The sequence below is a fragment of the Halyomorpha halys genome, unplaced genomic scaffold (genome assembly GCF_000696795.3).
Source record: "Halyomorpha halys isolate HHAL.00 unplaced genomic scaffold, Hhal_1.1 Scaffold1453.1, whole genome shotgun sequence".
NCBI lineage: Eukaryota > Metazoa > Arthropoda > Insecta > Hemiptera > Pentatomidae > Halyomorpha > Halyomorpha halys.
Window position 1 is genome coordinate 67,935 of NW_027110583.1, and position 5,367 is coordinate 73,301.

Here is a 5,367-nt window from a genome sequence, read left to right on the forward strand (position 1 = left end):
TAAATTATTGGAAATTCTTAGTTAATTATTAGTAGTTACTTTAAAGGTTTAAGGTAAATTGACATATAAGAGGAAACTATTGGCCTTATGTCCTTTAGTTGGATGAATGAAAAGTGTTTATTTATAAAAAAAATACAGAAAATTTATCTGTTCAAATAATTAAAAACATATAAACAATGGCAAAATATTCTTGAAAGCATGCGTACAATTTTAACTTAAATATATAAATAACAATACTTATGCGTTTAAATAAAATAAGTATTGTTATAAAAAAAAATATAAAATGTTATCCAATTTAAGTCTCAATACATATATTTCTTTATAAGACCAACGTTTCGGCCAATTCGGCCATCCTCAAGGACAATGTTAAGTACTATTTTAGAATATCATTAATTTAAAAAACTTTATGCAAGTTATTCTGCTCAGGTCAAAGTTCTTCATTTTGTGGGACCGCCACTCAATGAAAAAAGTCAACGTCCCAAGCCGGATTCGAACCGGCCCCGCCAATAGACATCAAATTGGTAAGACTGTGTCTTAACCACTGAGCTAGGGGCGGCCCACTGATTATTTCGGGACTAAAATTTATCATATTTTTTTTTTTAAACATTTATTTATTGCTATTTACAACTGTACGTTATAATACATTTAGTAAATCTGATCTAAGTTAATTTGCAGTGTACACGCCTGTGTAGATAAATTACCCATTGGTAGCACTCTAGCACTCTAATGACATTTTACATTAGCTGGTCTCGTGGCCATCTTCTTTTCAGGCACCTCGGAGGATTGTCAGGTTAGAAAATAGGGGGTTTGAGTGGTTAGAGAGTTTAAATGGAAGGAGTGATATCTGGTTCGGGCTAGATCGGTTATATAGGGAATTATCATATTTAAACAATAATAACCAGTCTCAAGAAAGTGAAAAGGTTATAAATAAAATACTTACGCGTTTATCACCAAAAAAAAAAAAGTTATAAGCTTTAAAACCAATGCTTTTAACAATAATTTAAGACAGCGATACGGTAATTATATTTAATGACACCAAACATTAATATCAAACTTGTATTAGACTGTGGTAAAGCATTGATCCCAGACATGTTAACAAATTGAGCTCTTTCCAGTGTAGCCCGTCGTACACAGTTACTAAGAGCTCTCCAATTAGAGCCTTTTAATAAACTGAGTAATTGTTCTGTAGAGCAGGTTTGCTGCCCAAAATATTTTATTATAATTTCACTATATATGAGACAGGTCGTCAAAGAGTTAATGGTATCTCTCCTTTCTTCGCAAAATCGCAGGTTAAGGGTTCTTTGTTTCTACTGTACATCAGCTTTCGTACAAAGGAAATCTAGATCGGAGACATTTTTAAAGCTTACTTTGCACTCTCCTATTCCTAATTTCCTTTAGTTATATGGACATAATTTTTGTTTTCTTCGTGATCTTGAAATTTTATTTCAGCTATATAACGATATATTCAAAAAGGTTCGTTACTTTACTTTTTTTTCACCTTTTGGTATAGGAACGTATGAATGTAGGAGTGGAATATTTGAGCCTTAGAAAATGATTTGAAGCATTTTTTACTTGTCTGAATTGCTTGCAATATTTCAATTAATCACTTTTATAAAAAAAAAAAAATGTATTAATTAAAATTTACAATTGTATTTACTTAAAAACACATCTAGTAAACGTGACGTTAGCTTACAACGGCTTGATACAGATATATAGAGAAACTACCCAGTGGTAGTACCCTAATAACATTTTTACATTACTAGTGGATTTAGGAGGTCAAAGAGTTAATGATGGACTGTTATCCAGCTGGGGCTAGTTCGGCTACATATGGAACATTAAGATCTTTATGGATATTATTAATAATAATTATTAAATGTGGACTAATGAGGAGAATGGTTGTATCATATTTTTAAAAAAATATTTTTATTGAAATTTACCACTGTACAATTATATACATACAACCAATAAATTTGATTTTAGTTTATAAGGGAGTGATACAGGCGTGTATAGAAACTACCCACAGGTAGCACTCTAATGACGTTTTACATTAGCAGGTCTCGTGGCCATCTTCTTTTCAGGGGCCTCCGAGGATTGTCAGGAATGGAAGAGGAAGTAAGGTTAGAAACTGGTAGGTTTGGGTGGTTAGGAAGTTTGTAATTGAAGGAATAATATACGGTTCGGGCTAGATCGGTTACAAAGGGAACATTGAGGTCTTTATGTATGTTTTTATTTGTGACAAAGTAAGGACCATTGAGGATTGTAAGGATTGGATACGAGAGGAATTATAATAGTCATGTAGTTCAGTCTTTTGTAATGGATTGGAAGTTCAGACTGTTTGTCCAGTTAGTGGTGTAATAGTCGGAATCGACGAATATTTAAACCACAACTTAACGCTTTGTTAATGAGGAGAAGATGGTTGGGGGTGCGATCAGTGAATGACACAAATAAATTAAAAATTTTAAATCTTTTTCCGCTGGTGTACCTCAGGGTAGTATCCTTGGTCCTACTTTATACAGCTAACACTATTCTCACCACGTATACCGATGACACGTGCCTATTGTCAATGAATAATGTACCTTACATTGTATCCCAAACCCTCGAATCCCACATCACCACCCTTGAAGAATGGTGCCAAAACTGGAGGATTAAAATAAATGCCAATAAATCCCACCAAATCACATTTACCCTTCGTCCTAAACCTTCCTTTTGCCTCTACTTGATGTGTATATATGTATACAGTTGTAAATAACAATCAATAAATTATTAAAAAAAAAAAATCTTTTTCCGAGAAACAAAGCGACCACGTTTTTTATTAAAAAGAAATGATTCCCGGATCCGTAAAGTAGAAAACTCAACTTAACTTTCTGAGGTAATTAAACTTTTAAATGCTGAAATCCATTTTAAAATCCAATTAGCGTCCTCCGAGAGAGACCTTTTCACCTCGCAATAAATCAGCTCACTTCGCGGAGCTCCCACGCTGGTGGGACGAGGCGGCGATATTTCTAAAAGATTTAGAGACCCCACCCAGGCCGTCCCTAACACAATCCTACTAAGAGGGCTTTAAAATGCACTCAAGGGTACAAAAAATATCTACTGACTTTATGGGCCTCTCTTAAATCCTTTCAAATCTGCAAGCATTCCCAAGTTTAGAAGGTCACATCTTCTTCACAACCTGCTAAAACAAAATATATGGGTTGTACTGGAAGATTGTTGATTGACCGTGTGTATAGATGAATGGAATATGATTCGGGTGCGGTAAAAAAAAACTCATATAGTAAATAATTATACTATTTTATTGAGCCAACGTTTCGCCCCACGTTGCAGAGCTTCGTCAGGGCTGTTTTGACCGAAGTCAAATCAGAGTACGTAGTATTGACTCTGACTTTGAGTTTGTTCAAAAGAGCCCTGACGAAGCCCTGCAACGTGGGGCGAAACTTTGATTCAATAAAAATAGTATACCCATTTACTATTTGAGTTTTTTTTTTTTCCGCACCCGAACCATATGCCATTCATCTAAAATATATGGGTTTATGAACACCCTTTTAGAATGTCAATGATATCCTCCTCTGAATTCCATCAAAGCTCTAATAGGTAACAATGTGCATTTCGAGGGTTCTGATTCCATTGTTTGAATCCTTACTTTTTTATCATGCAAGTTTATTTAAATTTATAATAAATATTAGAATTTTCTTCAATTTGAGGATTTTTTTTCCGATGGCGCAGGTGCTTTTCGATTTACGACGCCCTTATTGATCATTTCTGATATATGGGGAGAGGGGTTATCTACAGGTTATCACTCCATTCTAACCATGAGGGTCAAGTTTTCATTTTTGTCAAACTGCCACCGAAATAAAAGTTGACCCTCCGGCCCGGATTCGAATCAGCGTCGCTACAGTCAAACTCCAAAAGTAACCATAAATCGAAATCCTCATCTTCTATCGAATATCCAATTCAAAATATAGAATCAGGACCCCCGGAAGTCTAATAAACGATCCCTAGCTCAATGAAAACTCTAAAAGTAGTAATAAATCGAAATGCGTATGTGGAGTCAAAAATACAATAACCGATAATAATGTCTTCTAAAACTCAATAAATGAACCATTTACCATAGAATTTTGCAACAGTAATGTTCGATCTCGAAACAAATATCGATAATTGATACAATCGAAATAGGAAAGGTTGCATTCCACTTGAAATGCTATAATAGGTTTTCGAGGGCCCTGGTTCTAATCCGATATTTTATGTTTTATTTTGGAAATTTTCTGATATCACTAATTTTATAATGGTAAGTTTTAAAAATAAAATTGCTATTTAGTCTCAAACTACGCATTAAAGTTTAATTATATTTTCTATTTTTCTGCACAAAAAAAAAAGCAAGTTGCCATTATTGTTTTGGTTATGACGTCATTTCTACAATGACATACATACCCTTGGCTACTCAATGCGAGTGTTATTTTAATTGTTTTTTTTATTTTAGTTTATTTATTATTGAAGTAATCATCTATTAAGAGTTATATTCCTTATCGTTCTTGTGCAGTACGGAATCACAAAGATACTGCAATAAAACCTCTACATTTTTTTTTTTTTTTATCCTAGTATCAAAAGATGCCAAAACTAGAAAGTTTAAAGCTGTCAAGACGGGATCCAAAATTATTATTGAATCTAAATAATAGATTATATTTTTGTGAAGATATTTCGATATAAGTATTATGGATGATACAAATTGTTAATTTATTAGAGGTTATATTTATTTCGAAAGACTACTTAAAGAATTAAAAGAGTAATGATTTTGCCTTTCAGTTGAAAAACGATATGGAGAATTATGTTCTTGAAATTCTTTTAACTGAAATTTATATAATAATTTGAAAACAATTAAAAAGTATAAATCACTAAATCAGTGTTCCTTGTTTATGTCTATATGACGTCACATATGAAATCATCATTGCTGCAAGTGTTAGAAACTTCAAAATTACAAAAAAATTGGTTAAAGCTGGCAAGAACGGATCCGAAATTATTATCGAGTCTATATAATCGATTATATTTTTGTGAAGATCAATTCGATGTATGCATAATATGAAATACAAGTTGTAAGTTCATTAGAGGTTATGTTCACTCCTAAAGGCTTCTTAAAGTAACTAGAAACTTATTGATTCTGCCTTCCAGTTGGAAAACGATAGAGAGAATTATATTTGATACAAAATAATTTGTTCAGTGCAAACATTAATAACGAAACCAGACAGCTGAACGTCTAAATGTGAATGTCAATCTGATTGATCGTGAATGCTCACACCTCACACCACCTGAACCCTCCATCTGCCTTCAGTAGAAGACAAAGGCTATCTTTGATTGGAGAGGTTCAACATAATT